Raw genomic sequence first — 23,842 nt, 5'->3', positions numbered from 1 at the left:
TTCTTCTTTACACAGTGAAAGAGAGTTTCAGAATTTAACGTAGGACACAAAGAAGAAACCACATGCTAATTAGCTGTAGAAATACATTTATGCACGAATAAAAAATGTTATTTAATAGGTGTAAATGAGAAAATAGAAAACATTAAGAAAAATTGTCAATGTTAAGAAAAGAAAAAATCCTTGAACCACTCGTTTCTCTGCTTGTGCTTTAGCTTAAAAACATTTGTCCCTTGGTGGCTGGCTGCAGTATAGGTCATAAATCCTGCCTCCTCCATGTTAGTAGAGGTGACATGGACGAAACAAAAAAACGGTTAGGTAATTGTTATCACATGATTTAATTAGTTATTTGATGATATAAATATGGGGTGAAACATGATGATTGACAGCTGAGACTGACTCATAATTGGTAAAAAATTTAATCTTATTATGGTATGTATTATACATGACATATTCCACTCTTCATTTGGAGATGGATTCTGATGTCAATATGGAGATTCATCTGTTGACTTAGAAGCTTGGTGGCTGGTAAAATGTTAATCCTGTTTTAGAAAGAGTTCCACAGTGTGCCAATGATTGTGAGGATGAACCCAGATGTTTCATTGCATCTGTTTTTTTTTCCACTTTCTTTCCTGGAGAGCTGGTAAGAAAGCTCCAGATAAAGAATGATGATCAACAAAACATATACGTTTTTCTATCAAAATCCTGTTTGGCTCGAACTTAATGATCATTTTTAGGTTTCCAGTGATTTTGAATAATTATTTCGGTCATAAAATAAGTAAATGACCTGACATTTCTTTTTACATGCCAGCCACTGGTTTCAAGTGACAGCAAAAAAAGAAAAATCACATTTCCTTCTTATGAAGATGTCACCCTATGCTGCAGAACAACAGGGATGAAGTAACTAACTCAATCACCAAACTAATACACTACACATGACCTTTACTTTTAATTCTATTAGAGGACAGTCATTGAAAAAAAAGTTTTGATGGATAGATCAAGTTGCCTGTGAGAGTCTAAATTAGTCTTACCTTTGCTGAATTTAATGAAAGTGGTCAAATGCAAATGTGGGAGTGTGGGCTGTGTGAGGGTGTGCTCTGTTGTCTGTCTGGTGTGGTGCGATGATGGATAGGGCTGCCAGCAGACTGGGGTTTCACTAATACTGGAGCCTCTGTAGAAAAAGGGGGAGGGATGCATTAATGGGTGTGTGTAGGTGTGTGTGTTTTGCTGTGTGTGCGTACCTGCATTTTAAAGCTGAACGTGTGCATTTGCACAGGTATTCAAGTCGGATTTTATTGTACACCTCGCTGAAGGCTTTGTTTTGTAGCTTCCTGCATTCAGCTGAATTGTTTTTCGCTGTTTAATATCATCCTATAGCAGTTTTTTTTTCTTTTAAAAGGACTCAAAGGGCTTTTGAATTTCAACTCGGCTGAAACCGAGTTACAGCAACAATATATTGGTCTGGGGCCGAAAGTAACCAGACACTGAAGTTCAGTGACTTCTGATCAGGCAAACTTTATATTTACTGGAGAATTTGTCCTCATACATTAATACGAAAACACTAATCTCAATAAAAAGATTCTTCATGTGAGTGTGCAGATTCTGTAGGTGAGGGACATGATTTTGGGGCCGGAGGCCCTCAGGTTTCTGTTTCTAGTTTGAACAATCATGTCAGGGCAGGCTTTGGTTGCATGCAGGGAAACAGTTGGAACACATTGACTGAAATGCATCAGCTATTGGCTTTTTAAGTTATTTACATACATAACCAAGAGTAGCCAAAATATTGTATGGACCCAAAACCCCCACAAAAATGATTTAGTTTGCATGTAGATGCATTTAACTTTTGTGATAAAAGAAACTAGTCAGACTGTAAATGGTGTACGCGAATGAAAGTAGCTGTCTATACCAGAAGCCCCAAAATATTCACTGTGGCCCCCAGGGGGGTAATTCATCAGATGATAGCCAATGGGCTCTGAGATTAAATGAAACATTCTTATTGATTGATACTCTTGTCCAGGGCTTTGAGGACTTTCAAGCTTTACCACCATGGAAGTAACGTTCTAAGAAATGTTGTCACACTCTGGTACAAAGTAAGAGCAATGGGATTTGGCCCAAAAGCCTTGATGGTGATTCCTAGAGCGGCAATTTACTGTCATAAAGTAGGTGATATTGTATAAGTGTTGTAAATGTAACCAGCCCACAGTATAAGACCAACAACATACTAATGTCTTTCCTGAGGGGGGCACTAAAATGTAAACACCATGGGGCCAGTTCTTCAAAATCAGATTACTGCTGTAGGGTCATGAATCTGCTCAACACATTTGATAGAAACATTTGTATTTGTTCTGATCCGAGACATCGGGAAAATGGTGCAAGAGGAAAGTTTACGTAATAACTCAATAATAATAATTGTGACGTGGATTATTCTTTGAAAATGTTGGACCAATGAAGATGCTAGACCAAACATCAAGGCGTCAATGAAAAATATATATAGGATTTACTGGGAATATCTTCAGCAGTTTGAAATGGCAACAGCTACAAAGACCCAAGTTGCTTACCTTGGTGTTGGACCGAATGAACTATAACACTGTTGTTCAACTTCATGGTTATTGAGTGGACGGTGGTGTTTACCTCTACAGGTGAAAGCAGCAGAACTGACAGCCATCTTATATTTCTCTGGTGATGTTCCCCCATAGTCGTAAAACTTTTATTTTACTGACTGAAAATTGCTTAACAGTGTAAAAGAACGCTGCGTCTCAGCTCAAGATGGCCAATCTGGGCAGCTGCTACATTAAGAGTTGTTGTGTTATGACTTTGCAGAGTGTAAACAGCAGAATATATGTTTGTGTGTGTGTGTGTGCGTGTGTGTGTGTGTGTGTGTGTGTGTGTGTGTGTGTGTGTGTGCATAAATGTGATTGGAAGGCAGCACACCTGCTGGGCTTGGACCAGCAGTGTCTCTGGACCTCATATCCCATTCAGGCGAGCTCCTGTGCGGAACAGGAGCATATGGTCTTTAAAAAATAAAAAAATAAAAGAGTTCTTCCTTCCTTTGTGCTACAGTTTTACAGAAGGCCCATTTACCCACAGCGCTCCAAGAAAAAGCTGCTTTTTCCTTGTCTAACCCACAGCACTTTGCCCCCTGTCTGTCTCCGCCGCCTCATCCGTGATGGCTTTGGCAGTGTTCATCATCCGACATATGAAGATAGACACCCTGGGAGGCAAACTGAGTGGGTTGAACCTTCCTCACTCAACTGAGATGACTTGAATTTCTAATTCATTTAAAACGCGGGTGTCTTTTGGTGTTTCTGCCATTTGTCTTTTTTTCGGTGAGATTAATCCTATAAAGAGGGAGGAGTGAGAACGTATGTGGCTGAATTAGAAAACATTTTATTCCCATTCAGCAGAACAAAAGCTGGAGTACATGATTGATCTGTGACAGTGGATTGATTATTTCCGCACATAACAATCTTGGATTCTTTCACTACTATGTGTTATTCACTATTGATGTGTTCTCTCATCGATGCAGGGATTTGGGTTGAGAGAGCACCTCCACTCTGGAGGAACACCTGTTTCATCCTGCCTCCAGATGGTTAGCGAATCTAAATGCATTTTATATGATGTCACACTAATCTGAATATAGCATGGTGTGCACATCAAAACCTACGCCTTAGGTGGAGACGGTGGCATCCATATGCCATCATATATGGAACATGTTTACAGTTGTGTTATTTTACCACAGTATTTGGTACGTGAAGCCCACGTGACTGAGATGGAATTTATACATAACTTATATATATTTTATTGTCACTTATATTTTGTTTTAGCCTGTTTATTAAACTTTTAATTTGGTCCTTGTCCCCAGATTATGCCATGATGGCTTTATGCGTTTTGAAAATGTAGATCTTGGTGATGGCTTTAATCCTTTTCCTGGACACTCAGGAGTAAACAGTTGAACCTAAAGTGACTTGGATGAAACTGTGACACAGGCTTTTTGTAAGGCTGGAAAGCAGCAGCAGGCAACAACTTGTGTACTTTGACACATTGGACACATGTGAGATGAACCAAGATGCTTTCCCTCCCTGGACCACTGATTCCGATCTCCCTCAAACACTGTTTCTTAGATACACACGCCCGGGCCGCACTGGGTGCAGCTGCGTTGCTGATCTGTTGTGTCTTGTACTTGTCTGTTGACCACATGGGGAGGATTTCTGCTGCGTGCCTGCTACAGAGCTGCTATGTGAGGTTTCTGGAATGACTACTGTCGTCAAATAAAAGTAGTCCTATGTACTAAAGTTAAGGATTCTACCGTATGAAGCTGTACATCTCCTGGTCACATAAAAAGACTTAAAACAAATTATTAATTCAGTCAACATAAACACTAGAGTACTTTTAATTTGAAATGGGTATGGGAAATGTACATATTCCACAGATAGACATTGCAGCCGACATACTTTAGCCTCTACATGTGATTACCATACATCTGGGTGAGCCAGTAGTGCTTCTGTTATTATATTTGAAATAGCCTCTCTCTGGCTGGTCATCAACCATTTCAACTGGGGAAACAATTTTGTTGTGGAGGGTTTAGCTTTAGCTTACTCATCACTGCTCTCTCCTGGTTTAATAGCTTAAAAAAGACAGCAGTGATGTAAACATTTATACAATCTTTGTTTTGTTGTTTTTCTTCTTTCAGTATTTCACTTGAAACACAAGGTGTGCCAAGCTCATACAATGCTTGTGCCCGGAGCATCTTAGCTATGGACTCTGTGAATCAGTTTGAAAAAGTACAGCCAAGGTGACATCACAACCCTGAGCTTTAGGGTTGAGTGTTGATTCTCTGTGTGTGTCACACTACAAGCATTCTTATCATCTTGTAGATTCATGAGAAAAACATTAACATCAGAAATGCCACTATACAGAGAATTAGAAAATGTATGATTCTAGCTTTTTCGCATGTTAGAATCTAAAAATACTTTATTGCTTTGAGCCCCCCAATTATTTTCCAAGCCTTTAATGGAACCATAAATGGTAAAAAAAAAGAAAAGATGGACGACATGACTGCTTTCCAAAAGTGAAGCCAAAGCATCTCGATCAGCCATTGGTGGCTGGCTGCAATATAGGCCATAAAGCCTTTCTCCTCCATTAAGAGTGGATATCATTTTGGGTCATTCCATAACTCTGGTTCCTTCCTTATGCATATTCTACTGCACAGACTCAGCCTCTTTTGATGCAACGTGGCAGCTAGTATCATTAATATTTTCTCTGAATGGTTGGAAAAAGTGGAGACATGTCATCCATCTTTATATGCAGTCTTTGACGTTGGCCATTAAGTGACATAAGAATGTGAAAGGTCCTCCCTAGAATAGCCTGTCTGTTCTGGGCTACTTCAGAAAAATCCTGGCAAAAAATATCACTCTGTGATAGAGGACCTGTTCATTCTTAGCTAACAAAAACTAAATTATTCTTTGTTTCAGGCCATTATACACTAATAAAAACATAAATATCATGTTTAATTTCTGGCAGTAGATCCTCCTAAATTCTACATGGTGGTCCTTTAATGCAATTACTCTTCAGCAGCTTGTTCTTATATAAAGTACAGTTTAGGTGGAAATACTGACTAAAACATTGAAGATCAAAGCAAATAATTTCTGACATGAATATGAACATGCGCATATCAGTATTTAAAGATATCAGATGTCAGTACAGCTAATAGTGTTGGAGCGCTGCTACTGGCAGATGAGTGACAGACCCACTCGTCCTGAATTCACTTTCCTTTAAACTTATATTCTACTTCAAACCACATCCAGCTGGAACATGTTATCCAACCAAACAGCGCGGCAATGCTAATGGAAGCACACAAACATGCATACTTACATATATGCCGAAGCTTTGATCACTGCACCGCCTTCATCATCTACAGCCTTGCGTGACATCCCCTGTGTGATATGTTACTAAGAAGCCGATGCCCTGGCTTCATAGGTTCACATGTATATTTAAAGTCCTCTCTGGTGCATTAGAGAGTGGTACAGCCGAGCTACCACATTCTTATCAGTTCACGAATGTCCACATGTGTTAGCAAAGATTTTTTTTCGTGCATTAGCCTGGGAATAGTTGCATCTTATATTCACGTGGGTGTGTGCATTTGCTTATTAATATTTGAAGATGTGTAACATATTCTATAAAGCATATTTTAGGTCAGTCCCCTTCCTCTGTATGTGTGTTTAGTGGAATATGTGTCTCTCCTGTTGGCCCCTACATATATGTGTGTGTGTGCGTGTGTGTGTGTGAGAGAGAGAGAACGTAGCCCCAGTGATCCATCCTCCTCTGCACCAGGGTTAAAGCCACATACTCAGGGCACGGGGGCTGCAGGAGGGAAAGCACGGGTGGGCGGCTCATTAGATAGCACTCCCCGCGGAGTGTGAAGGAGAAAAACGCCCATTAGCAAAACAAACGATGTACCCATCACTCTCACAAACACACCAAATGTTTACCGAGAGCCAGGCGGGCGAGAGACGGTGGCAACCTGTGCCCGCCTGGGGCTTCCTGTCTAAGTACTTCCGGGGTCACACATGAGGGTAGAGGCGGGAAAGGGTTACTTGGTTACAAATACATCACCTTATGGACGCCTGCAGTGTGTCTTAAAGAAGCAAAAAGGCAAATTATTACTGTTGTAGTGGTACTTGTGTGAAAGTCTCAAGACAATTTCTAATGCAAAAGGGGCATAAGGACCAATACTTAATGAGTTTCTAATTAAAATGTATATGAAACAGTGGATAAAAAATGTAAAAGTATGAAGCAAAACATCAATTATTCATTGATGCATTAGCGTACACCTCTGCACAACTACTGAGGCGTTTTTGTCTTACTTGAGCCACTATCATACATACATTATAGGCTTCAAAGCTCAGTTTGGCTGTTTTAAAGCAAGTTCCTCAAATGCGAGGTTCTTGGTAGCATTTTAGTCGTTTCTCCGAAAATAATACATTTGAGCATTTTCTGATCATCATCACTGCCATCCAAAACTCGTACAATGACGAATACAAAACATCTGTGATCAAAGTTCGGCGGTTTAGGCAATATATCTACATGGTTGAGGGTTAGAACCTGATTGCGGTCATAGTCTTCCATGTCACTCAGTCACACACTCTGTTAGATTCCTTTTTTTAACATTTACATTTGCAAGCGCAGTTGTCTCTTCATGATTCTATTTCAAAAGGCACGTCACTTTTGAGGGTGGCCAGGAGCTCACCTGGCAGAGCTGGAGACCCAAATAAGGAGGATTGTGTCTGGTGTTCCAGCCCGGTCCTTTGCTGCATGTCTTCTCCACTAACTGTCCCCAGATCCAGCTGAAGCTGTACTATCAAAGAACGCAAAATCTGATTTTTAAAAATATTCTCCAACAATTAAAAATTTTACTTGTACAGGAGAAAACATCTCAGGACATTATTTATGCACAGTTCTTTGTTTTTAAAATGATCTCATGGACCAAAAGTTGAAACCCAGAGACAGTGAAGAGACAGTGATATAAAACAGGGGGAAAGAAATAAATCTGCACATTTGAGAGGCTGGACTGTTACTACACATAAATAGATCACAGAGCTACTCCATCACGGTTAAAACAGAAACATGAATGCTTGAGTCCTGGGTGTATACATGTGTCATTTGTGCAGTGAACCCATGAACCTCATCCCTGTCTGTGAGCGGCCGGCTGGGCATAGAATCCTGGGTAATAAGTGTGTCCATGGCTGATTTCTCTTCCTGACCTCTGACCTCAGTGAGTTTTCCTCCAACACTCCGTTACCCCATTTCCCCTCCTGCCCCAACGTCAGCGCTGACACCTCATGAATCTCTGCCAAACGAAAGACCAAACAGCATCTGATCCCCGGGTAGTAACACCAGTGCTAATTTGCTATTATGTGCAATATTCCAGTCATTTGTTTGGATGAGTGACTACACAGTGTGTGTTACGGTCTGCTGGCTCTGTCTCTGGAGTCCTCCCACCGTCAGGTGAATGATGGAAATAATTTTCATCAGATAAAAATCAGGCCAGGCATCACGCCTCATGTTTTTTTCTCTCTCTCCCAGCTCATTGTGAGGACGGGGTTTTGTGGAGTCTGGCTGAGTTTTGCATTCATCTTCAATTTGCTCTGTTTCTCTCACGGAACCTGCTTCAGATCTTAAATGGAATCACTCAACCTGATCTCCACCCTCGCTGTGGTCTCTATCATAAGTCTTGCAGATGACTAGTTTGCTAGTTTGCGAGAGGTGGTAGGTGGTTTCTCTCTCCCTCTCTTGTCTCTTTGTCTCGCTACAGTCGGATAATTAGCTGCCGACTGTCAGGTAATTAGCCAGGCTGCATCTAATTTTGGTCACAACCTCGGACGATAATGGTCAAATGAAATCAATGGTGTTCAGAAATGTGTGGGATTAGCTGAGCAGCATGAGCTCAGTTGGCTCATTCCAAATGGTCTGTCCTGATTAATGCCTTCGCTGCTTTGCGTTAATGGCTACAGTCACATCAACAGAGTGGTCACATGTTTATATCTCATTTATATTTGTAATATAAATTGATAGGAATATGAGCTGTATTAGTTTATTTTGTTTTTATCTATAAATCACATTGTTAAACAGCCTTGTTATTATTCAGTTTATACAAACTGTCACCTATGATTCCAGTTGAGGTGCTGAGTGAGAAGAAATGGACAATAACGAGAGTCATTGTGTGGATTTCTTTCACATGTGTCAGCTTTTCAACCAAACACACTCGTGTTCAGGTGTTCTGGAAATATTGTGGAGAAGCTTCCTGAGTTGAGTATTTTGTCAAGAAAACGATCTTCGGCGAGACGTTCAGGATGCCTAGAAGTGCCATTAAGTTGAGCAGCAAGTGTAATAGGCAGGTGCGACTGAGGAAATACCCCCACCGTTAAAACCCCCACTGACACCTCCCAGTGCCAGCCAGGGATTTGGGTGAATGCAGAGTTATAAAGACATTGAGTAGAAATGGAGGTCTGTAGGCGTATATCATCATGATGCACCTCTGTGCGATGACAGCCGTACTGTATGTGACAGTAAATCCCAGATACTTATGCATCATTTCCTGTTTCTTGCTCACCGACGACTGAGGGGAAGCATTGGCAGTAATACAACAATTTCTACTGGGGCATCAGTCTCTCCGAGAGCTGAAGCACTGGCACTACAGCGTTTAGTGGCAGATATGGCCGCCTTCAAAGTCACAAAACGCCCACTGTCAGGATCCAAATAAGATCTATTACTGATTCTTAGTTTTGCATCTTTGGTGATATTTATCATGTTGGTTAGCCCCATATCCCAAGGAATGCTGCTGCAGTGCACAGTTTATGTCCAATTCCAGTGGGAAATGCCCGTGTTGGTAATGGTATTCTCTTTACTTAGTGATGCAGAAAGTGAGGGTGTGGAGGCTGTGTTGGTGGTTTTACCCTCTGGGAATCTGTAGTTCACATCCCAACTCAATTCTACAATTAATCCTGGGTTGGGACACAATCGTAATTTCTCCATAACCTAAAACAAGGGTTTTAGGTTATATTTGTCCAGCTCAAACTGTATCTAAGCCCAGATATTTTTTTTTTGTAGATAAAAAAAAAAGATCCAGATATGTACTTAGGTGTGAGACCAGAACAGGACAGAACATGTTTTAAATTAATTCTAAAATGAATGGCATTGATCAATTTCAGTGATCTTAGGATGCTACAATGTTGCTAAATATCAACTTGCCTGCTTTAACCTCAACCTACCCTCATGGACGTTCCCTAAAGCAGTGTGGATGATTTTGATTAACTTTTTGTCTCGTTTAAAATCTGTCTGTCAGATCACCTCACCACTGAAGCATCTTTTCCCGTCAGACTTTGTGTTGTTAGTGAAGGCCCCAGTTTTAATGAATCTAAATCCTCCTGTGAAGGAGACAGTGTTGTTTCATTGGCTCAGGATGATGCACTTTTGAAAGAGTGATTAAACTGTGTGTTTTGCTCAACTGGATGGACCATCCAAAGTCCTGTCATCTTGACGTCAGCCCAAAGGGGTCTCTTTTGGCGCACGTTTTTTCCCGTCGGGCTTCCTGTGTTTTCACTATTTCCTTCAGCCTGGGAGTTTGGGGGGTGTTTATATGTCATGTATGTGTACATCTGTGCACGTGTATGTACATAAGTTGTGTTGTGTATGTGCGTGTGTTTTCTCTACAACACTCCCCAATGCACTTTGATCCCTCGTATCTTTTGCTGGGGAACTTTGTGTGACATTAGTATTCCAACAACATCGCAGGGGTCATGCAATCTACACCCCGCTCCCTCCCAGCAGTGCGTCTCGTTGCACTCTCCCCCTCCTCCCTTTTCTCCCTCTCCTCTCCCCTCCCCTCTCTCCATTTTGTGGGCTGCAGCACTGCTTTAACTAGAAGCACGGGGAACAAATAAAAATAGATGGGCAAAGTTGTGAGATGTGAGCCCTGAGGGACGCACTGCACGGATATACATTTTCTGTGAGCATTTGGAGCGGCCCATCTCGTCAAAGAATATTATCCCGCCCCCCGCTCGCCCCACCTCACCCCTCCCATCTTTGGATCAGGGCAGTAATTCAATTGGGAATAGACGAGAGCAGGATTTCCTTGATGCTTTTTTTCCTTTCCCTATAAACGGGTTGTCTGCCTGTCAGCATTGATAATGCTAGCTGGTGCACACTGCGGCTAACTCTACCCAACCAGTGCTGCCATCCTCCATACTGTTCCAGCATTGAGGAGCTTCTCCATGATTTACTTTATGCTTGTCTGCCCATCTGGCTTTTTTTTCTCATTGGCTCTCCCTCCCGAGGACTCGGCTCTCATTCTCTTGCGCTGATCTGTTTTTCTATTTGACAATCTAAGCATTGTCCATCTGATTCGTCTGCGTGTCTCCGGCTATCTTTTCATCTGTTGGGATGGGAATGAAATGTGATCTGACAGGAGCCTGGTTTTACTGCATGCTACCTTACAGCCCCCCCTGATCTCGGCTCTCTGTTTGAGTACCTGAGCTGATCCATTCTCCAGCATATCTGATCAGCCAGGCTGGGTTAAGTTATGGTCTGAAATAAGCTGATCCACTGCAGACCATCCAGAGCAGCAGGTACTCCGCAGCTATACACATCATCGGTCAGCTAACAAGGACCCATATAAGTAACTGATGCACAAGCTGACAGGTGTGATCGACCAAAAAAACAGCCTCGATGCCGAGTGTGGTCGGCTTCCTCTGAGAGCTTCATCTTTGAGATTTTATTCTGACAGATTTTTGACAGTGTTGACTTCAGAACTGAATCTGCCACTCAGACACGCTGTTATCATTTTCTGAAATGTTCAACAGCATGTTAATGGGTGTCAGGAGATTGTGACAAGGTGTGGCAAACATCACAGCTGCACTTAAACACAGTACTAGAGAACAAATACCAAGTAGGATCTTGGGAAGTTCAAACAGGATGCGAGGACCAGTTTACCTGGAGAGATCATCACTGGAGAGTTTTGAGTGTTAGTTTGTTTCTTAGACCAAAAAAGTTTCATTTTCAGTCGTATGGTAGATATGAAATCGAGTATGTGATTATTTGAATGGAGATTAAAAGCAATTCACATATTTAGATCAGGCTCCAAAGAAGCTAATCCATTAAAACCTAAGGTTTTGAATAAAAACAGACTCTAGAACCGTAGCATTGTTTAAAAGCAACCCCCTAAAACATTTACAAATCCTGAATTTCTTAGCCTCTGAAGCAGATAGAGTAAATTAATAAAAAGTAAAGCAGAGAACCCCCTCTTCCTCCTCCGCAATGACATCTCTTACAGACTGAGCCTAATGGGTCCACTGGAACATTCAAGCAAAAACAAATGTAACAAGCTCTTTCTTGGCCCATGTTCCATCCTTCCACCAAGTTTTGTGGAAATCTGTTCCATAGCTTTTTCGAAATCCTGCTGACAAACAAACAAACAGACAGGGGCAAAAACATGGAGGTACTTATTATTTTCTAGGGCCTTTTGGTAAGTGTAATAAAGTGAAACTAAGGTGACTGCTGAAATTCTGCATTCTTTGATGCTAACTTTAGCAGTTGTAGCACCCAACATGTTCTAATTGAATATTAATAATGCTTTTTGTGGAGGGAAAAAAAAAGCTGCCTTGATAAGGCGCTTTATGTGATAGCCCCTAATCAGAATGTGGTTGGCTAATAACATCAGAGGACTGAGAATGTGTAAATCAGGTCCTAATCGTCAAAGATCTGGACGCTTTATCTGATGGAGTCACAGAGTGGGGATCCAAAACAAAACCATTAAATGAAGAGTAGGATGGGGGGAGAGAGATAGAGGGAGAGAGAGAGAGAGAGAGAGAGAGTAATAGGCTGCATCAGAGTGGTGAGGAAGCTAATGCCTCTTGAGACTGTTTGTAAGTGAGGGAGGCCTTTGGATGGTGAGCTGACTTCAGTATGTGCATTACTCAGCCACATAAATCTGGGAGCCCCCGCCTCGCCTGCCTGCTTTGGTTTGGCTTTAATTACCTGAGCTATCCTGCACTCACCACCAGCACTTCCCTAATGGGGCTGCCTCGCTTGGGCATCACTCACACTCAGTCCGGCCAGCTGGCAGGATGGCCTGGGGGGGGGAGCCTGGCCTTCCTATTATAACTCCAAGTCTGTGCCCTAACACACCTGTAGTCGGAATGTGTGTGTGCATGTGTGTGTGGGTGCGTGCTCATATGTGTGGCTGTCCATCTTCTCAGCTGTCACACAAACTAACTTTTCCAAGAGGGAAACCGAACGTTAAGACTCCTCATGAAAACAGCCCTAAAATATTAAGTGCTGTTTTTATTTGAGCTTGTGCTGACCAAGACTGTCCACTAATTTGGCTTTCCATTACACCATTAAGTATCTGATTAGATATGTGTCCTTGGGGGTTGTGCTGTCAGTCAGTGACATGCCATGGCAGGTTCACCACTTGTCAAGTATGTGTGCTTTCATTCTCCTTGTGTACAGCTGCCTAACAATGTGCCAAGAGCTTTCAGTGCTGACTTAAAATGCATCAGAGCTTTTTGTTCCCCCGTGTGAAAAGACACTAAGACGACTCGGTGCGGGCCGCCCGCCTCCTGGCCGCCGTCGGATGACTCACAGTGACCTTGGAGATTATTGCTATACTAGACAGAAAAAATGCTATATGTTTGTCAAGAGCTGTCTGTCATCAATGAGCTTTTGTGTTGGCTATCGATCGGCTCCTGGGCAGGACACCGGGGTTGATGGATGCACAACAAACAGACTGTGCATTGCCAGCAAGCCGCCCAGCCAGCGCCCCCCCCTCATGATGGGATGTCAAGTCCGTGAGGCTGCCGCTCGCCCCTCGTGCTCGTACTTGCTCGCTCGGATTTTGTGAATTCGCCCGAGTGTTGGCCCCGCCCTCAGCCCGACGCAGAACTGAGCCGTGTCCCTAAATGGTGATTCATTAGTAAACATGGAATGGATTACTGTAGTTTAGCCCTGCTAGTGGTGTGTCGATAACAGGCCCTGATTGCTTTGTAAAAATGTTGCGAGCTGCTAGTGAGAGCTGTGCCACTGTATCTGCAGCATGCACATATAAAGATAACAACACAATTCCCCTATCAGTTGACCTGGTTTCTCTTCAGTTAGCAAGCTCCAGCCTCCAGGGTGCAATTGAGAGCGCCTTGGTCCGATACTGGATACAACACAAATGCCAGGCGCAATGCAACAATCATCATCCCCTGTGATTTTGGCGATTTTTCAGGAAGTGAACTACCACCGCTATATTATTCTGCCTCTGTCTCTCACACAAGAGAGAATGGCATTAAAGTTAATTTCAGCGCCGCTCCAGCTGCTGCCGTTAGATGCACAAAGAGGCTGCATTGTTTTGTATTTTTATTGTAATAGGAGAAGGCTGTTATAAAGTGTTTGTTTTCCTCTCTTGACTGGGTTTAACCCCGCCTGGCTGCTAAGCGCGGATATGCTATGATGAGGTTGGGATCGATCGATCTGCTTTGATATTTTATAGACCCCTCTCAGCTCCCACCAGCAGGAGCTACCGCTGCCGCCGCCCAGTGTTTCCCCAAGGCGGGATTTCTAATGTGATCCACCTGTGACCCCCAGAGATCTCGGACAAATAGGCGTCATCGGCCTCGGACAACGAAACCCAAACGCACACACACAGACACACACAAACCAATCAGGGAGCAGCAATTGACCTCCACAGTTAAACACCTTACAAAATAGAAAACATCACAAAATATAAACTGTGAAATTTTACCGCCTGTAACCATCTTTCATTGTAGTTTTACTGTCACATTATTCTGAACATCTGGGCTAAGAGTGTGTGGCACTAAAGCCTGTGTAGTTTCACTGGGTCTGTGTGTTTCAAAGGTGCTGGACTGGATCCAAATTGATAACAATTTTTCTGAGTTTGCAGACTCAATAACACTTAGAAGGAAACAGGGAAAGAACAGTCCTGGACACGGAGGGGAGGTCTGGCAGATTACAGGAGATCTTTCGGCCCCTGGGAGTCCTCACTCAGCTGATGTTGACAAAGCAGAGCCGATGTAGGTTCGTGGAAAAAAAAAAAACCTTTTTGGAAGAGAAATCATTCATGTATACAGACTTGTGCTTGAAACGTTTTGAAATTCCTTTGTCTTTTTTCCTCTTCAACACCCTCTCCCACATTCTCTTGCACCAAGGGTAGAACATCAATGAATTATTCATCAGTCAAATCCAAAAATCTATGAAATAAAATCATTTGTTGCCCTATAGTGTGCTTGACAGAGAGATTGTTTATAAGGGTGGTAAAGCAGGACTCAACAATCAATAATCTGATGGAATCCCGAGGCCCTTGTTTGTTGCCAACGCACATCCAGACTGAGACATCAAAACAGCTTTCGGTTTCTGTCCTCTCACTCCAGAACATTTCACGATGGGCCAGTTCAGATGTTTTCCACTGGTCGTTTCGTATTTGCATTATTTATCTCTGCATTAACCCCCCCCTTTCCCTCCACGTCTTGAGGTTGTCATTAGCTGCAGTATGTTGCGATGATGCTGAGAACAATTAGGATAATAATGCCGCGACCGATCGTAATGGTGATAATGATAATGAAGAGATAATGATAAGAAGGGATGGAAATGACTGGAGCAAATAGGGATGCTGTTTTTAGTGTTTATATTCCACAACAGCAACATCACACTTTCCTGGCACCAATCATAATGATAATTATGATAATGACATTTAAAATAACCCCTCCCCCGTCATCCTCCTTCCCCTTCATCCCTCCATTTTACCAGTAAACCCACCAACAAGTTCTTGGAGTCTCTGCCCAGTGACTTACTCATCTGCACAATGTAAGTGAACAGGCCTATGCACTAATAAGCAATGATTAAAGAGAGTGAGGGGGCTCTTTTTAAAAAGTGACAACATTTCAATTTGATGGAAAAGCAAAATAGACAGATAAAGAACTGATGAAACCAATTCTTTACAGACCCCTATGGTTTCCAACCACAGTCTGTAAATGATTATGGTTGATGCGTCTCCACTTCCTCCCACTATCCAGAAATAAAGCCAAAATATATCCGGCATACTACAATATCATTTTGTGCATTCAGAGTCTGTGCAGTCATGAGTCATCAGGGATGGAGCTGCGGTAGCAAGGTCTTGCCTGCCATGCTGTTGACCAATCACAAGTCAGTCTCAGCTGCCTATCATGATGTTGTACCCCATTTTTATATTATCGCATATCTAATTAAAACCAAACTTACTAGAGAAATGAGCATATCGGTGTGATAACAACTGTAATAAAATGACAGAAACCATCTTTGAGAAACATTTTCACATTTATTTCGATTTTTTCGTTCTGTCCATGTTCCAACCATTAACATGGAGGAGGCAGGGTTTATGACCGATACAGAGTCAAGCCACCAGGGAGCTATGAAGATTCTTTGGCTTTACTTAACTCATGTCGTCTATTATTTATTATTATTATTTACAAGTATGTTCCTGAACCAGGCTTGTGACCCCACACAGTGTGTATACCTCTGAACCATCACTGGTTGATTATGTATACCAGTTGCAACTACTTTTAATTTTAGGCCTGAAATGTAAAAAATTATGCAAAAGATTACAGATTATAAGAAACATAATTGTGTGCAAAAAAACAATTTTTTAATGCTATAAAAATCACAGATTTAAACCATGATTCCTTTTGTTCAGAGAACCCTGGTATGAAATTCTATACGCAGTGTCATTCATAAGACTTCACTGCAACTGTGACCAGCAGGGGAAGAAAACAGCCTCAGACCAAGAGGTGTCCAAATACATTTGGCCACATAGTGTGCATAATGCAATTTTAAAAAACAATATTTTCCGCAGGTCAGATATCACTGCCTCTGTGTGTCTGTGCCGCTTTTTGATCTTTATTAGCTCCCTCCTGCCTCTATTTTTTTTTTTACCCATAATAATTTAATTACAGCAGAGAAATGTACATTATTTTCACTTTAAATTCAACAACTGATCTATTAAAGCAGGGTTGCTTTATGAGAAAGGGAAGACCACCGAGAATAGAAAAGAGAATAGTAATAGGGACAGAGAATAGTAATGCGGAGCGGCGCTCTACTGTAGGTGTATATACATTCTGTTGATAGAGATTGGCCCTAATCGGCCCTGCGGCTCCGCAGAAGAAGAAAAAAAGAGGAATCCACTTAGCAGCGTGGCTAATTTGCATTGCTTTGAAGAAAACGGGGTCTGTGTTTAGTCAGCTTAGATGGACGAAGCAGGAAGAACGTCAGAGTCTGACACTCAGCGGGAGACGCAGCAGCTGACTGGTGGATGACTGGCTGGCTGCACTGGGGCTGCTTTGATGTACAAGGCCCCGCATCACACTGTGAGTTTATGATGATGCATAGTGATATGTTTTGGGTCGGACCTGCTGAAACTGTACCGCTGGCAAATTTTGCAAATTACAAACAGAGCGCCCAAAAAAGTGAAACTTGTCTCCCATAAACTGCGTCCCTGTCGACGTAAATGCTGCGTTCACATCATGTGTGAGTTTATGACTTGTAAACATCTTTCACATCAACATCCAGAGTGTAATTCAACGGAAAACTCTCTGATATATCCTGCTAGGTGCTTAATAATGTGGAAGTGATTAAAAACAAACTAAAAACAAACCTAGACGCCTCACATGAGCCAAAAAGTGTCATTCAGTTTAATTAAACCCAAATTTAATAGTTCTGGTGTTAAATTGTCAGTGCACAGTATCTTAATCCTCAAACTCTGCAGATTGACTTGAGTGTTCGCAAGTTGTTAACTTGGGAGTTTTTCCTATCTCGACCATTTATCTCATATGACATGAATGCAGCGTGAGCTTCTGAGGTTTCACACTTAGGGAAACACACTTATTGGATTTCTTGCCAAGAGCTAAGTACAGGGATCGACACCGCTCTCATATCTGCATACTAAATATGAAGCGGCAGCCAGTTAGCTCAGGTTAGCGCAAATACCAGAAACAGAGAAAGAGCTCGGCTGTTTTTGCACAGATTAAATCTGGTCGGCAGAGTTTGATTTCTTTTTTTGAGCCACTTGAGCAGCTTCCCCTTGTCTGAGTTTCAATCTGAGAATCGAAGAATATTATTATTTATCTGAAATTTGATCAACATGTCGCATCAAGATCAATTTAGATTAAAGGCCTCCTGCAGAAATCAGTGTCATAAAGTGCAATAAATATGTAATCAGTCAGACTGTTTGATATCCATCATCGTGGAGGTGAACACTGACTCTACCATATTTGATTTCTCATAAAAGACCAATATACCAGCCAATCATAACGCATCTGACATCCACTATCTTCCCCTCTCTCCTGACCTCCTGTCTTCTGTCTCCTCATCTCCTCCAGCATGCTGGGCTTTGATTTAAGATCTCTGCAGCAGTTTATGGTGTATATATACTAGACAGACATTTTAATAGGCTTTTTTTCTCTCATTGTATTGTGCAATGTAAGCAGTAATCATAAATTATAATAATGATAATTTGTTGCTGCCGGCTGAAAACCTTTCAGGGTATCTCTAAAATGTCAGAGTTGGGAGGTTGACCACCACTGCACATGTGAGAATTTGAGAGGATTTAATCAAGAGTGGTGTTCAGCTTCACTCGGCCGATACTGCGTCGGGAGGATCTTACAGAGAACACACCAAATAGCCAGAGACGCTGGAATTCAGTCCGTCAGAAGCTTTATGTAATTATTTCACATTAGTGCAACATTTTACATCCATTTTAAAACGTTTTACACTGCAACAGATAAAAAACTAATTTTCTGAAATCACACTTTGTTGTCACGTTCTCCGTTCGTGCATCAGATAAGACAACACACTCAAAATTAAATCAAATAATAATAAAAATAATAATGCATGGACGCCGTCTGTCTTACTGTTAATATGTGACTCTCGAATGTTGAATTCTAGAAAAAAGTTTTCGTATTGGTTTGTTAAGTAAACGTTTTTGGCTTGCAGTTACAGCCCTTCACCAATAGAGGGTGCTGCAGCCCCCTCAGCACCACCACTTTCAGCGTCCTTGCAAATAACAGCTGGAATATTTTTTGGGGAAAATGTTTATCAAATGATGCCGTTTCATGGAGCGATGCAGCTGTGACAAAAAAAATTCACTTGATGCAAACATCATGAAGCTTCAATTAGGAGCTGAAACGAGATGATGTATGATGCTGTCAGACACTTAAATCATGAGTGGATTGTGGATTCATGGGATTTGTTCCAACCTCAGAGGTTTTTATTTGGAAACAAAAAGTACAAACATGATATGAAGGATTCATATCATCTGTTGGTTGTTTTCTAAAGAGAATGAACAATGAAACTATGCACATAGACCCTTATGTACAAAATAAGTCGGATCTGAACATTCAGTTTTAGTTTGCTCCTATTTTTTTCTTCTCCCTCTTTTTATTCATATTCTCTCTCTTTGCTCTGGAAGCCACCATCAGGCTCAGAGGCAATTTGCGGTACCTTTGAACATGCCCTTAACGGTACCATCATGCGTCCATCAGCGCCACTGCGAACACGATTTTATTACTCAATTTGATTCCATACAAGGTTCATTCCCCACATTTTTTATGCATCGTGGGCTTAGCTCAGGCAGAAAATAATCTGGACAGCGAGAGCTCTGTGTTATGGCTCAAACAGGATAAAGCACTGACAAATTTCGGACCGGAGGACTCGTGAGCGGGGAGGACAGGGAGAAAGAGAGATTAAGAGCTACACCATTGTTTACCTCCTCCTCTAAGGTGCAGGATACTCTGTCGTTTATAAATGTGGGTAGTTGTTATTGGATACCTCGCAGGCTTTTGGGGAAAGAGGAAAGGAAAATGAAAAAAACTTTGGGAAAGACCCAGGAGGGGGTTCGATACAACTTTAATAATGCGTAGCAGGAGCTAAATGAGCCATTCTGCGGTACTTTAAGACATCTTCCCTCCACCCATCCCCCCTCTCTGCCGCCGCCGCCGCTGCCGCCGCCACCCTACACCTCAGCCCCCCCCTCGCAGTCTCAGGGCCTAAATTATTAAAAGTGTTGTTTTCCCTTATTGCATTGCAGCAATGTGCCTCGTTGCTAGAAATGAGCTGCACATTCTGGAGTTTGAATGCTTAAAGTGACCCACCTCCAACAGCAGAGCCGGGGGAGGAGGCCAGAGAGCATGAGGCTGGGGGCACGCACACACAAACACACACGCATCTCGAAATGAACACTTACTATAACACCACTCACACCGTTTTGGTTTTCCAGTTTTTAAGTAGAAGAATCAAGCAACTGGATCGAACTACATAAATTAAAGTTATAGAGCTGAAACAAATGATTATTTCCATTAACCAATAATCTTTTAGTGTCATGAAATGATCAACTTATTGGTCAACATATTCTGTTCATCATCGAATAAGACAAAGAAATGCTGTAACCACTCAAAAGTTGGAACTATAGGAAATATTGAGCATTCACTGAAATGATTAATCAATGATCAGAACAGTTTTCTCTTGATCTACTAATCGATTAATCAGCTAATCATTTCAGATGATATACTGTATACTGTATATTCTGTATTGCTGTCATCGTTTTATCAAAAGAAAGACAGATACCCTTTCTCACAACACAAAAGACTCTCTTCCCATCAAGTTGTTTTTTGTCTGTGGTTTCGTCCTCAAACTTTGATTTTCCTCTGAACAAGTTAAACAAATCTGTCACCTCCCTCATCTTTGACGCCCATCAAACTATTTCAACTACTTTTTAAAATCAAGTTATGTTTTTTTTTTTTGTCTCTCTTCGCCTGCAGAAATCTCCTCGTTCCAAGATGCCAACTCTCATGTACAGACAAATCTTGAAGCACAGTGATTTCTATTGGATAGAATTCAAACTCTTTCACAGATTTTTGTTTTGCATGTTTTAAGAAAAGAGGGTCTTAGATAGACAAATATCGACAGACATGACTCCATGAGATCAAGATTTTACAGTGCAATTATCACATCATCTCATATGTAAGAGATACGTGGCATGTTCTTGATTGCACCCAGTTTGTGATGCATAAATAATAAATGCATTGTCTATTGAACCGATTCTAATTGAGAAAGTTACCATTTGTGTTTGCGTCTTTGGAAAAGTTTGAAAAATTGGTCAAGTTTGAGGGTGAATCTTGTTGGTGATTCAAATAATTTATAAGTAGATTCAGTCCTGAAATATTGGTAGTAGCAGCATCGGCCTTGAAATCTATCTCGGCCAAACTCCCCATGTACGTCTGAGATGTAAAAAAAAAAAAAAAAAGAAGCTCTGACTTGCAGCAAGAAGAAAATTGAGCCAGACTCAACTAGGCATCACTCACTTAATAAAACAAGACCCTCTCCTTCCCTCCGTCTGCTCTTGCAGATATTGTTCAACATGTTCGATGATTTAGGTATTAGATAATTTGAAGCCTGTAGTTAAAATGCCCCATATTCTAAAAAATCAAATGTCCATAAAAAACGATCTCAGGGAAAGTACAAGAAAAAACTGATAGAGTTGAAGTATAGATAAAGCAAAGTAGATTGCAGGTTACATTCCCCCACTCCTCCCTGCAAGCCACACACACACTCCGACGCACACTTTAATCACACAATTAATAATTAATCAGAGGTTGGGCTCAATACTGTCGAGTCTGCAGATGAGAGAACACCCAACTGCTGAGAAGGGCCCTAAAAAAGCAGGATTAACAACCCAAAAAGGAAAAAAGAGAAGGATTATCAACAACCAGCAACAGCTAATAAGCAACACGTCGTCAGTTTAGGTTTGATTTCATTAAAAGGAAGAAAAAATACAGATGCTGCAGTGGCGCGAACATGCAGAGTAACTTCAATCAGGTTTTATAACCAAAAAGATATAATAATACATGAATAAAAGCCTCTGGCTCTGCAGCTCTGCAGAGGTAGTGAGGGGGGAAATTAAGCTGCATCTTCTACGTGACATTTTCTTCATGCAAATATGGAAAATGTTATTATGCACTGAGTTCGCTGCATGTAAACACTGCTTGTGATGCCACAACACACTGGTTGTAGAGGAATAGGTCAGAGATGTGTCTTTGTTTGTCCAGCGGTAAAGGAAAAACCTGGTGCATTGATTTTTAATGTGTTGCGCTGCATCAGGATTGATCATAAAAAAAAAACCAATGATCATTTTGCTCAATTTATTTATCACCAGTAATGTATTAAATATTTATACCAGTATTTATACTTCTTTCAGCAGAGAGCAAAGCCATTGGTTTATGTATGTATGTAGTTTTTTTTTTTCTTTATTAGCCTCCCTGTAGTCCCTCTGTGTGCTCTCTGTGTTTCCAGTGTTGCAGCAGAGAGCAGAGTGTTTACCCAGCTGTAATTACAACATGCACAATGACCTCATTCTGCTGTGTCAGTAGCGGTAATGTATAGCCCTTGATCTTAAACTGCAAAGAAAAATGGTTTGCACTTATTTTCAATATGCTGACTACATTCCCGGCATTTTCTAGACGTGGCCGTGACGGCGGATCAGAATTTGATATAAGCACTGGTGCTCCTATTCTTCTGACAAGGTCTCTCTGCCTTAATATGCATTCAATAATGTGAAATGATATTAGCTGTAGGAGCTCATTGACTGTGCACTCGGTGTCTTACGGTGTCTCTCCGTCTCTGTCTGTATCGCGCTCTTTATCTCTTCCTCTTCCTCACACACACACACAGACACATGCACGCACACACACAGAAGAAATGGAAAAGGGGGGGGCTCGAACCGCGGATAGCAACAGCAGCAGAGCAATCACACCAAAGCAATGCCCCCCACGCCTGGCCCATTAATAACAGTAATACGCACACCGCGCCCAAGCCAGCACTGCCGAAAGCACCACTGACACTTTAATGGGCATTTTTTACTTTTGTTTTTAAATAATGCATGTGCTACTTGTCAGCACTGCTTCCCTCCACCCCTGGTGTGCCTTTGCAGCCTTCCTTTGTGCAGAAATTACAATGGGGACCTGTGTTTTCTGTGCTCGCTCCATAAGCTGCATTCATCACAGACACGCGCGGACGCCGGTGTGCAGTACATCACCCTCTTGGGGACACGTGTGTGGGCATGCATGCATGCATATGTGTTTTTGTGTTAGTTGAGGCCGCTCATTGGCACCAAGCTAATTTAAGAGTCCCTTCGAGAGGATGAGCTGCGAGCCGAGGCTCAGTGGCAGTGGACACGACTTATACAAGAGGGCTGATGCTATAGCTTCCACAGCAGGCTGGTGTGCCACAGTCGTTGTGTATCTGTCAAATACACAACTTTTAGATTTATTTTATTCTTTTGAGGAACTCACAGCAGAGGCAGAGTTTGATGGAACTTCTGGCTTCTCTTCCGGAGATTCTGAAGATGACTAAAAATCAATTTTGATGTAAAATGACTGAACATTATGTCATGTAGGTCACTCCATTAGAAAAAAACAAGACCGTGAGGGGTTAAAGGTCAGGTGAGTGGTCAGATGTGAGAAGGAACTGCGTGTGCAAAACAGCGGAGATGTTATTTTTATTTAGTTCAATTTTTTTACACCTAAAATTATATAAAAAATTAGATCAAATGGAAAAATCAGTGGACATGACTGATAACGCTGTCAGTTTTGCAGCAGATTCCAGGGGAGGAGCGTCCATCAGACTGGATGTAGAAAAGGATCAAATCAATAATATTTTTTTAAGCATAAAAAGCGGCTCAAAGTGTTTGAGAATGAACCGAAGCTTAAATTACAAACAATGTTAAATTAATAAAATCTTAAAATGTGACTATTGGACATCATGTGTACAACATACATGTTCAGCAGTGTCGCAGTCTTGATAACGTCATGATGCTCATTCAGACCGGGTCAGTTATTTATTTCTTCTTGCTCTGTGAACTTTTCATATCTTCTGCAAAGTGAACTCTGCCTCTGGGATTTCACACTCTCGTCTTGCTGTTGCTCTTTTTGTGGAAAGCAGCTGTTTGCTGTACGTATTTTCGTGTTTACTTGCTGTAAAGTGACATTTTTTTGTGTTTATTTGTCTCACGATCACACATACAGTACATTCCCGACACCCTATAATTTGTTCTGGAGCCGGCTGGTGCGCTGAAATGTCATTGGAGATATGGGATTTCGAAAGCTAACAAATGTATCATTATTTGACTTCATTAAAAACGACTAATTTAGTGACAGATGTCCTGAACAAGAATGAATCGCAGACAAATCATAGAACATGTGTCAAATCATGAGTGAATCAGAATATGTCAGCAGCAGTTGCTTGAGCTAAATGGGGCTCTTATTAA

The 23,842-nt window shown here is 41.6% G+C and overlaps 1 protein-coding gene across 6 annotated transcripts in view; it reads left to right on the top strand.

Moving 5' to 3' along the window:
- Positions 1–23,842, top strand: part of LOC109634329 (RNA binding protein fox-1 homolog 3-like) — a 391,336-nt gene that overhangs the window by 242,722 nt on the left and 124,772 nt on the right. The window lies entirely within an intron of this gene.

The sequence above is a fragment of the Paralichthys olivaceus genome, chromosome 5, assembly GCF_024713975.1.
Source record: "Paralichthys olivaceus isolate ysfri-2021 chromosome 5, ASM2471397v2, whole genome shotgun sequence".
In the NCBI taxonomy this organism is placed as follows: domain Eukaryota; kingdom Metazoa; phylum Chordata; class Actinopteri; order Pleuronectiformes; family Paralichthyidae; genus Paralichthys; species Paralichthys olivaceus.
Note: the sequence above shows the minus strand (reverse complement) of the source record. Positions and strands in the feature narration are given on the sequence as shown.